The 12,033-nt window shown below is 45.2% G+C and overlaps 1 protein-coding gene across 1 annotated transcript in view; it reads right to left on the bottom strand.

Moving 5' to 3' along the window:
* Positions 1 to 12,033, bottom strand: part of GPR132 (G protein-coupled receptor 132) — an 84,945-nt gene that overhangs the window by 45,823 nt on the left and 27,089 nt on the right. The gene's annotated exons all lie outside the window — the stretch shown is intronic.

Below are 12,033 nucleotides of genomic sequence, written 5' to 3'. Positions count from 1 at the left end.
CTGTATTTCAAGGTTTTGGGGTACAGGGACAGAGTAACAGATGGTCATGTTTTCTGAAGAGCCTGGAGTAAACCACAGCAGTTTGAAAACACCACCCCTGCAATTTGTCCAAAGTCTGGGAGAGAGTCTGGGGGTAACACTCGCATCTCCAGCCTCCAAACCTGGATTTCACAGGACCAAGCAGGCATCAGCTAGAGCTCATTAGCTCCGGTAGTCTTTTAATTTTTCTATTATTGCATATACTTTTTCCATTATAGAAACATCAGGCATTGGGGAGGGTGGGGAAGACTTTTGTGCTTCAAATAGGTCTTCACAAAAGGGCTAAAAAAAATCTCGCAGAACACCCAAGATAACATTGTCATCTGTAATATTAGTAATGCACTCAAAATGGAAAACAGTCTTGTGAAACTCTCAGGTTGCTGTTTTGTTTGCTCCTTATTAAGAGTTAATAAACAAAACTGTTTGGGTTAATTTTGTCATGTGTACTGCGAGTTGCTAAGTAACATGGCTCCACTCTGCCTGAAGTCTGTGTAGTGAGACAACTGAGAGAGGCATTAAAGTGCTATAAAATAAATGGGATGGATCACATTATATTGTACCAGACTCTGGCTTGGCATTTGGAGCATGGATTTTTTTTCCCCTTTCTTTGTTTTTGGTCTAGAAAAACCAAAGATATGGAGACCACCTGATGTACGAAGAGCAAAGAGCAGGTTATGCTTTTGGCCGGCGGGATGTTGAGCAGCTCTTGCTGGGAGATGATGCCTGCAGATCCCTGCTTGCTGCTGCAATCATTGCTGGGCTGGGGGCGATGTGCAGCAGGAGGGCAGACACCCAAGGACCAAGGAGGACAGTGAGGAAATTGTCTTGGTTGTCACAAGATCTGAGAAGTTTATGAACAAGAGTTTTGATCAGCAACAGGTGGAGGTCTTGATGTCTCTGGAAGGTCCTACATGGTGGCCCATCACCACAGGGAAGGCACACTACATGCTGTGTATGTCTGTGGTGCTACAGGGACTAGAGTCCTGCTAGATTTCCCTGCTGCTTTCCAAAGAAAAGCCTCTCTGGAATGGCTTTTATTTCCTAGCAGGGCCAGGCAGGACAGGCTGGACACAGTTTCAGGAGCAGGGCTGGGAGAATGGAAGGGCTGGATTAAATGGTGACCATGCGAGATGTTCAGAGCAGAAACATGTCTGTCTTTGAGGGATGGGAGAAAGGCAATGATTTTGCTGCAGCTTTCAGACAAATGGACTTCTCTTTAAAATGGTGACTGTCATATGAATGTAAATTGAGAATTATTTTCTGCAAACAAGTACAAAAAGAGGTACTTGTGTGTAAGGTCTAATTTCATACTAAAAGCAACTAGCAGAGAACAAGACACTATTTTAATAGCAATAGAGAAGAAGCATGTTGCTGGGCTGGGAATTATGAAGGAACACTTAAATGTTTTGTCAGATCTCTTTTGTTTTGCAGGCATTGTTCAGTTTTTGAAGAAATCTTAATTTGGATATGAGAATTTCAATCTTTCAAAGGGGTGTTAGCAGCAGCGTAGTTTGTCTCTGTCTTGGTCTCCTCCTAGGACAGGTTACTCTTAAGAAAGAGGTGTTTATGTTTGGGCTGAGGATCCTAAAGGAAGAATCACATACATGTTTCTTAGGATCATTTCTGTTCCAGGAGTGAAGATGTAGTCTGAATAAAGCAAATCATTCTGGAAAAGTCTTACATTGGCCCATTTGTACGGTGAGCCACAAACTTTCAGCATATGTTATTTTAGAGCAAAGACTAGTGTTTTCATGATACAGTTTTACAAATGTGAAATTTCCCCTTGAATTCAGTGACTTTAAATAATATTAATTATGCTGCAAATCAAGCAGGGGTTAGGGGAGAGAAACAAAACCCAGGAATACCAGTCAAGGCAGATGCTGGAGGAATGTGAGCAGTGCAAGTTTCAAACTTTACAGATTTCTCAGGGCTAAACTAATACTTGTCAGGATGATAAATACCCACCCCAAAATTTTCTGGTTTTTGATGAAGTGTGGGTGGTAACTTCTGGGTTTAGGAATCAAACGGCCTCTTCTAGAACATACCTAAAGCTGTTTCCTGCCAATAGCCAGCTAGAGATCCTTCAAGTGCCTGCAGACAAGACAAGAGAGAGGTCCTAGCACCATCTGGGGTTATAGTTAAAAGCCCAGATTGGCACTTCCCAAGATCCTACCAAGAATGCTTTAAAGGATACTTGGAGTTCATTTATGGCTTCTGCAAGCAGAAGTTGGGCAGGATGCATTTCACACAGCTTACGTGTAAAATTCATATAGATTATGCATATGCAGTCTATTTTATTTTGCCTGCAGTGCCTGACATAGTACTGTCTGACAATGAATCATACAGATCCAAACAGTTCAGTGTGCCCCAGATTTAAACATGTAAGTGCCATTTCCTATTGTCCCCAGTCCAAGGGGTTGGTAGAACGTCATGTTAAAATAATAGGGCTGCTATTAATAAAGCCAGCAGACTCTGTATTCAGCACTGCTACACGACAAAACACATCCGTGAGGCAGAGGTTCTCACCTGCTGGCACAGACAGCTAAACCCAGCCGTGCTGGAGCTGCTAACACGCTTCTCAGTCTCACTGGAGACCCTGTAGAAATACTGAGATGATTAAGACAAGACAGAACAATACAACTAATGCAACCCAGGAACTGACACTGCTTCTTAAAAATGCTGTTTTGTGTATTTCTGCTGGTGGAAGGCGGGCTAAATCACTGGCACTATGTCAACTGGTTGCCTTATTTGTATGAAGTTCGTTATGCCAAATAGCTGCCTGCTCCGGGGACTACATAGACACCTTCAGATCTCAGGAGGAGGGGAGATGGGGACACCTATGTTGAACAGGAGTGTCTTGGGAAAGTAGCAACAACAGCAGGTTGAGACAGTGGGCTGTCAGGGCATGGTCAACAGGCCTGCCATCTCCCGACAGCAGGAGGAAGTGTGAGTGACAAAATGCAGTGCAGCCAAAGGATTATTTGAACACTCTTAGTCAGTCAAAGGTGTCAGGTGGATTATAGATACTTCTGATTGCACATCGTATATTCTAAAATTAATTATATTCCAACCTGGAAGGGGACTTCCCCAGACAGACCATAGCTATGTGAGTGATGATCACTTGCTGGACCAGCCAGCAAGAACTAGAAAAAAACCTCGATCAGAACCTGAGGCCCAGATTCATTTTCCCTGTCTGTAAGGATCTAACTGAAGTGCCTAATCACCATGGCTTCTTCCAAAGAGAGGTATTGGGAGACACCTAAACCCCACCTCAGTTGTGCTTTGGAGAGGTCTGGCTCTTTCTGAGTTGCCTTTTGGTGCTTGGTATTGTGGGGAATGAATCCAGGACTGAGCAGCACCTGAGCCCACACCAGGAAGGTTCCTCTCCTCCCCCTCTGGGAATGCAGTCTCTTCTCTGGTTGTTGTCTTCTGCCACTTTTGTACCCATCTTTAGTTTCACTGCATCCTAACCTTATTCTTTGCTGGAACTCCTTGATACCCAATCTCCCTCCCAAAACGCTGACTCAGGAATGCTAACACCAAGCCTTTGAAATCCTGATATTTCAAAATTATTTTTTCCCTTCCCATCCATCACAGCAAAAGCCATATCCCTCTAATTATTTGCTTCCTGAGAAAGATAAGCAATCTGCTGATCTGCTTGTCCATCCTATCCTCATCTTTGCTTCCCACTGCAGATGGTCCCATTGGTCTGGTGCAGATAGGTCACACAGGCACAAGCCCATTTAAATTAGGGCTCGAATGATATTTTAAGTGACACATAGGCCTCTCAAGGGTCCTTCTGAGACCAACTGAATTTCAATTCATTGAGAAAGAAGTTTCTTTCTGAGCAAAAAAGAGAGAATTGAATGGGGCTGTGCTTTGCTACACGGTGCTGAGGTTGATATGGCAACAAATGTTCTAAAAATGGTGAAAGGCAAATGATATTCTCCTACTATATAAATAGCTGCATCAAGTTGTTATGGAAACTGTCAAGTAAACTGGGTTAAGAAGGGCTACTCTTTCTGCCCTCTTTTGCCAAGGCTTTCTGAAATGGTTTGTACCAGCACAGTACAAGAACGAGGACCCACAAAAACTGGGTGATGCATTAGAGAATCTCTACAAATGAGGTGGGATGGTATTAGAGCATCTGTCCTCTTTAGAGGCTGGGTCTTCTAATGAAATGCTGTACTTGCTCTGTTCTGATGATATACTGGTGGAAGTCATGATGTGGTCTCACCAGAATCCCCTCCTGGAGACCTGGGGCATGATTCCCTGTGGAGACACAGTTGTGTGGGTAGATTTTTTTTCCCTGAAGGCCCAGAGCAAACGCTCAGGTGGTGAACGCCAGGTGGAACTGCAGTCACAGCTGTGCATACAGTAAAACACTTTTGGGGCAGGCAGGTAGAAGAAGCTTCCATCAAGATTAAAAGTGTAATTCAGTGGGTTTTGAAACCAATATACCAGCTGTGAATTGGAGGGGGCATCATGTATCCTTTGATGGGAATATAAAAAAGGTGTAAATCAAAGCAAAAATGTTGAATTACACCTTGGGCACCAATCTTTTGTCTTAAAGATATTCCAAGAGTAGATAGACCCAAAACATTTGAATCGTCTCTGAAGGATCCTTCTATTCTTCAGCCGAGAGATTGCTTTGACATCTTGTTTTCAACCCCAGTCCCTTTTGTGAGCTGCACAAAGGCATCACTTAAATTAACCTCTCCTTGTGAGATGCCCACTGTGTTGTATTGTCAGATGGGTGATTCTGACATAATGCACTTGTTCTTGATTCATTTTACGTCCTTAGGAATTTTCCAGTAATGAAATGCAACTTGATCTCTTTGAAAGATACCAGGCAGGTAAATTAGTCACTCACCCTATTAATGCTGTCCTGTTATTGTCACTGTATCTGTCCAAGAACATAATTCAAGCAATATAACTGTTTATGGTATGCACAGCCTTCTTATCTTTGTTTCCACTGATACAGTTATCTGGCACCTATCCCTCTCAACACAATCAAGATTAGAGTCAGAGGGAATGAGGTTGTTGAAAGGTTTTCCTTTCATATTTCCAAAGACATGATAGCAATGAGAATTTTAAAAGGGTATTACTGTGTTGATGTACAGTGGGTATTCAATCCCTATAAAAAGCTCTCTGTCATACATTTGATTCACCTTTCTAGAGCTTAGCAGTCAGCATGCAGAGTTATGCCACAAGGGGTTAGTGGAATGTACTTTGTTCCTGTGTATAAATAGCTAGCTTTTAATAACGAGCATTCAAAAGTATGCAGAAGTGAACAGGATGTTAAGACTGAGGAATCCTTTTCCTCTGGAGCTGTGCAAAAAATAATAAAAAAGATAATAAAATTTCACACATACAGAGAAAAGAAAGTAGAACACAGCAAGTTGGCTTGGTGCCAGCATTACAAAGAGGGGCAAAAGAAGGACGAGAAAAGTTCCCCTTTCTCTCTGGGAGTAAATTTTTGCCTTTATCCCTTCAGTGAAGAAAAATTGCCATTTGTTTGGCAAAAGAGTAGTATGGATTGACAATGGGGAAAGGCTGCGACTCAGGGGTCAAACGGTAAAAACTGTGCCCTGCAAACCACTTTTGAAAACTGAGTAAGTTGCACCATGCTCATGCTGGGATGAAGCTCCCGTGGAGAAGGACCTGACCCAGCTCCAGGCCAGGAGGACAGTACTGCAGGGTGGGTCGGGGCAGGAGAGGACTCCTCTAGCTTCTTGGTGCTTGCTTGTGAAGCAAGAGATATTGTTCATGTCACACTTCACTACAATGTGGCAGGCAGGGGAAACCACAGTCAGGGCAAGGATGATACTCGTGTGGTCCAGATGAAGGGTGCAAGCATGGTGGTCTGTCCTTCTGCACCCCAGGTGTCCATCTGTCTTGGCCATTTCAATTATAAACTCCTCAGATGATGGACCTTTCTCCCTGTGGGCCTGGCACAACTGGGGCATGTTTCTGGTTGTGATCTCTGAGTCCTATATTGTATAAAAATATGAATAAGTAATGAAAAGTAATAAGGAAGAGGATCATATGCTGTGGACACGGGCAGCAGTAAAAAGACCTGAGATAGGTTAGTAATGCAAGTATTTCTACTGAGTGGTAAACCTTTCAGAAGGAAGGAGGAGAGGATAAAACAGAACAAATCAAGCACACAACCGAGAGAAAGAAGGAAAGGTTTCTGGTAAATGGCTCCCTGCCAAGATGTTCAGGCAGAGAAAAGAAGAGAGCAATGTCCAGTCACCAGGGCAGCAGTGCAAGGTGTTTCGACGTGCATTTTATATGACAGAATTGAGGATCTAAAAAAATCCATAGAGAGAGTATCAGCCTCTTAATTTGATGGAAAATGCAATGTCTGTCCACCTCAGATGGCTACAGCCCTGGCAGGGAGCAGGGGAATTAACTCTTCTACCTGCACCATGTCTGAGAGGTTCATGGTCACCTCAGCAGGGATTTCAGAGGCTGGTGGCTGTCCCTATCTCCTGGAGCAGGGTACCTTTGCCCCTCTGCTGGCTTGTGCACAACAGGTTTGTGGGACAGGAGCAGAGCCACGGCAAATGGCCCACATGAAATAGCGTACCGATTTTTCTTGGCTTTCTGCTGATTTGGTAAAGGGGCTAAGACAATACTGGATCCAAACCTTTCCTGAAGGCATGAATATGTCTAAGCTACTCCATGACTTCATATTCATCACTTTTCTAGCTGAGCTCCATGTGGGATTGTGGGTGCAGGTGATACATGGCATGAGAAACGCTGTTTTTTTAGCATTTGTAGTATGATTTTAGCATGGGAACTGGCAGAAGGGAGCTGGATGGTCTTATGGTCCTGAGACCTGATGAACAAGACTGACTCTACAGTGCTTTATACTAGGGATCTGCTTTCAGAGGTCAGTCATGCAGATTATAGGAAGTACCTGCAGGATTATATCTGAAAGATGGGCACTTAGAAACTCTGTATACCAAGGTTACAAGTTTCTGTTTTGAAAGAGTCTCACAGCCTGAGATTTATTCCTGACTATAAAAATGGAGAGTTAGAATTGATGACATACCTCCAAATGAGGACAAATAAGTGCAAAGCAGAAGCAGAACTACGGAATTGAATTGAACATTCACATTTCCTGTGTTTTTTCAGGTCGTTTTAAGGGAGACCTCAGTGGAAGAGCAAGCTGTTGACAATTCCTCAGAAGTCATATAGCTCTTAAGCAGCTCCTGGGGAAAAGAAACAAATAAAACACCCCCTGCATCTCAGAGCACTGGGCAGTGATTTTCCAGTCCTTTCCAATTGCTTCACATTGCGTGGGCTGAGCAGTGATTGGGAGCTATTGCATTTTAATGCCAATTTTCAGAAAGATCTTTCTCGATGTCTACTCCACCTTTGTTTCCTCTTTTCTTTGTGGTTTGGGTCCACCCAGACTCAGAAGCCAAAGAAAAGTGGATGGGCTGATTCACTAGACTTTGCACTTGAACGGCTTCAGACATTTTTCATTCATTCCAATCCTCCTTGGAGGCATTCATAACATTTTTGTTATTTTTTTCCACAGCCGTACATGTATATACATTGCACTATCAGATAGGGTAATAATAAGCATTAAAGAAGGAGTGTGCTTGTTCGTGTCTTCTAGGTGATGTAAGACAGAAATGTAGCCCTCAGCTCAGCTCTCTGTAGCTCTGCAGCCGCTCAGAGACTGCCCATGGCAACATCTCTCCTGCTCGCCAAGCTCTATCCATTTCTTAATTTCATGTTCTTCCTTGGTACCATTGTTTCTCCCTGAGATCAGGATGCACGTCCCAGTTTCCTGCTGCTTTTATTCCCACTCAGCCTGTCTCATTTTAGCATTTTATTTCTGAACTGAAGCTGTTATCAGCTATGTTGTCAAGCAAGCTTTGTGGTCATCCCTGGAAATGTGGTCTACTACCCCATAAACCTAAGGAAAGTTGGCACTAGAGGGCAGACACATGATCCTTGCTGTTTTCTTGCCTGGTGGGAGCTAAAAATTCCATGTCAAGTCCTCCCAGGAGTTACAGTACCTTTCAGAAATCTCCTCCCCTCTTTTCTTTTCCCAACAGTGGAAATGCTTTACATACTTTGCAGATGTGTAAGGCTGTTACGTAAAGCATCACATGAAGACAAGGACTCTTGCAAATAATAAAACTGCAGGCTAGTTGAAACTGGCCCCCTTATTTCATTTTCCTTAACAAAATGTAAATCTACACCCACACAAACTATGTGTGCTCGGAGCAAAACAGTATTCCACATTCTGTGGCAGGGAGGGAGCCAGTCTCGTCGAGGGGCAGCTACCTGGTCACACTCCTTCTCTGCTGAGCTCGTGCTTCGTTTCCACACCAGATTTGATCAGCCTGGGCAGCAGCACGGGTGCTGACAGAGGCACTGAGGTGAGGAAGTGGCTTGCCCGTCTATAACTCATCGGGCAGCCTTCCTTGAGGACCTGCCCACCCCTGTGGGCTTTGCAGATGTGGGTTGGAAAGTGCTCAGTCTGTTTTCCTTCAAGCTCTTTTTCACATGTCCAGGCAAACTTCCCACTGGATGCACTAGTACTGACATGGGCACGAGCGCAAGGAACAGGAGAGGGGCTCTGTCCAGCTGACGTCCAACCTGGACCTTCTCCATTTCAGCAGCTGGGGTTTTGTGCCCTCTTCCCTCCTAGTTCTTGCTGGAGCTGTCCCACTTTCACACTAGCTTTCTTTTCCACTGTCCCCGCATCTAGTTTAAATATAGACTAATGATAATAACCCTACCTCCCACCACCCCCTTCAGAAGAAAGAAAAGTCCTAGCAATCTAGGAACAACACTTCAGTGGGCACCTCAAAAGCACTGCTAAAGAAGTAACTAAGTCACAGGGCAACCTGCAGGACAAGACATTTCTCAATCCTAGGAAACTGTTTAACATGACTAGCTTGAATCAAATTAATTGTCTATTATTCAATTAAAAATAAGGAAGTAATAATACAAAACCTTATTTAATTTCTTTCTGTCATCAGCCTATGTAATCTGCAGTTTAATGAACCTGATGGGCTGTCTTCACATGAATAAAGAATTTTACCTCAGGCCACCTACTCCAGTCATCACTGGGGGATGGGGAAATCTCAGCTCCATTAACAAAGGAGAAGTCCAAAGGTGCTGCTCTGCAGATGGGACAGGACAATTCCCCATTGCTATTAAAGTGCCTTAACTGGAAAGGGCGCATTTGGGCTTGCAGAGGGACAACATACCCCATTTTCTAAGAGCAATGACTCCCTTTTCTCACATATCTTTCGTGACAATTCATTTCCCCTCCTCTTCCCAGAGGTGACCTGTTTTATATGCAGCTGTTTCATAATTCCCTGTCAGGTCCCAGGAACTGCAGTGTGGACAAAGACACATGTTTGTGAAGAAATCCTTCCACTGAACACCAATGCACTGGCTCTAACCCAGTCTCCAGGAAAATTGTACAGAAACCCTTAGCTTCGTGCTCTGCGGAGAGCCTGGAAGAGGAGTGCAGGCTGCCTGCAAGCTGCTTCTTTGCTTCTCCCACCTCTGGACACCAACTCAAGGCCAGGCTTAGTTTCCCTGAAATTATACTCCTTGAGGCAACATTAGAAAGCTTCATCTGCATGGTTTTGCCCCACATAATCACCATCAGGTCCCTTTCTCCAGCAGAGTTAAAGAACATAATCTGAACTGCTTCTCCATGTTTTCTGCACCTACACACAATGTTCCTGGTGCAGTTGGATAAGATGAAGTTCAACAAATGGTCAGTTAAATTAGACTTGGAAAGTACAGACAGTGGGAATAGGAAAGATAGGGAAAGGCTTTAGTGGAGATGGTACACTGCTTAACCCTGGGTATTTCAGATGCTGATGGAACTGGTGGTGGCTGTTGCAGTATTTCTACCCTACTGAAGCGCAGAAATTGGTGGCCAAGAGTCACCAGTTTCAAGAGTCTCTCCTCCATTTTGGTCTCACTTCTGAGTTTAACCTCCATTTTTTCATGCTCAATGAACGTGCACACGCACGTTTAGTTATATACTCGGTGTGCGTGCCATTTCTCCACGCTTGTAACCCCTGTCAGTCATGTGAACAATCCTGCAGCAGACACTCTAGTTTGTGGAGGCTGTTGGGCCAAATAAGCGATCCTAAATCCTTCATGATGCCAAAGTGAAGCTGCTGCATTAACAAACTCCCTGGCGTGACAGCCCCAGCCTTCATGGCGATCCATGCTCTCTTCTACCTTCGTTAGCCTTATATAATGTTACTGCTCAGCTGCAGCTAGTGTGACACTGGCTCCTTTGTGTGACTGTAAGGCTTTTGTGCATCAGCCAAAATGCAATGCTAAACCAATCAGGATAATAAACAGCCAACTCTTAACATGCCATTTCCGAACAGGGGGTTGTCTACTATTGCATAAGTTATTGGAATTGTCTGTTTGTGTCTGGGGTAAATCTTGAGGCAAGGTGGGCTCATCCTGGGGGCAGGTGTCCTGGTCTGCTGTCCGTACAGCACCAGATACTGTGCTTTGTGAGCAGTCGATGGAGAAGCCCCACCTGGCAGCCAGGAGCATTATACTGGTGGATGGTGGGAGCTGATCACTGCAATACTGGTGCCTCTGACACCTTTGCCATCCCCTGCTCTGACTCCGCCTGGTGCAAGCCATGAGAACCAACATTTTTGGTAGGATATTGTGGAAAGGGGAAGCAGGAGCTGTGGTGACTCAGAGCTCCCTTTTCCCAGGCACGATGTTCTGGTGGGATTCAAAAGCTCCCTTCCCTTGGCAGAAGTCTCCTCCACCACTGCGGCTCCCAGAAGGGTGGGTCCTGGGCCCTGGGAAGTGCTTCCGCTCGGACCTTCAGGATGAGCCTGGCCTGACGCTGTTACAGCTGTAGGAGGGGCCAGGCTTTTCTTGTCCTTCACCCCAAAATAAAACAGAGGCACGGAGGGATTGCTTGTGAGTCCAGGCCCCGAGTCTGAGGAGAGAGGTCAGAGGATTCCCCGTGAAGCAATCAGAAATCAAGGGAGCAGATGATAAAGAGGCCAATGTTCCTTTAAGTCAGCACGCAGCTTTCCCCAGCTGCCCGGCCAGCTCTCTGGCATTTGAAGCACTGTGCAAATAAAGATAACGTGACATGACATCCTGTTAGGAAGCTCATTAACTGGTCGAGGAGCAATCAGGATGAAGCACTGTGAGTGGATTTTGGCGTTGGAAACGCCATCAGCAAAGGCAGCCGGCGCTAAGGGTAGGGGTCACCTCCCCGCACCCAGGGTGCAGGGTTTGTAACGGCTGCTGGTGGGGTGGACGAGCCCCGACTCGCACCTTGACCTTCCTGGGTGTTTGATGTGTGCCCAAGGGGAGACTCAGCCATGCCACTGGGCTCGGGGTCACTGCAGGAGGTGAAGGGAAATGTTTGGGTGCGGAACAGTCCCAGTTTCAGAGATTCCTGCTGTCCAGGGACAAAACCTCTTCCCTGCAGCCTGTTGTTATGGATGGTGGTGGCAGTGGCTGGGTCTGCAGGCTCCTCTGCACGTCCGCCACCATGCACAGCATCTCTTTTCTAAAGCAGCAGGGTTCTCATTCAGAAACTAGGCTATTTTAAATGGAAATAGTTGTTTAGTCACAAGCTCAGTTCTCTTGATCTTCTCTGGCAGCTACTCTGAGATGTAACTGGTGGGTTGCCCTGTGCAGTGGTCAACAGAAATTCTGGTTTGAAGTAAGTCATACATCTGAGAAAACATTACACCAGCCTTTAATCAAAAGGGAAGGCTGTTAAAGCTGTCCATCAAGAATTGCAGCTTCAAATGCCTTGTGCCCTGGGCTACGCCAGTTATCATGCCCAACTCCAACATCAGCCCACGGCCAAGCCTAACCACTGCATTGTGGCACCCCAAGCAGCAGAGCAGAGCAAGATTTAGGCTGCACAATGCCCGATCATTTCTGCTTCTTTCCAGTTTGATGTCCTTGTGACTGAGTCCTCCAGCAATCACCTGA

The sequence above is a fragment of the Strix aluco genome, chromosome 4 (genome assembly GCF_031877795.1).
Source record: "Strix aluco isolate bStrAlu1 chromosome 4, bStrAlu1.hap1, whole genome shotgun sequence".
NCBI classification, from domain to species: domain Eukaryota; kingdom Metazoa; phylum Chordata; class Aves; order Strigiformes; family Strigidae; genus Strix; species Strix aluco.
The sequence above is the reverse complement of the archived record's forward strand: the minus strand, read 5'-3'. Positions and strand labels throughout refer to the sequence as shown.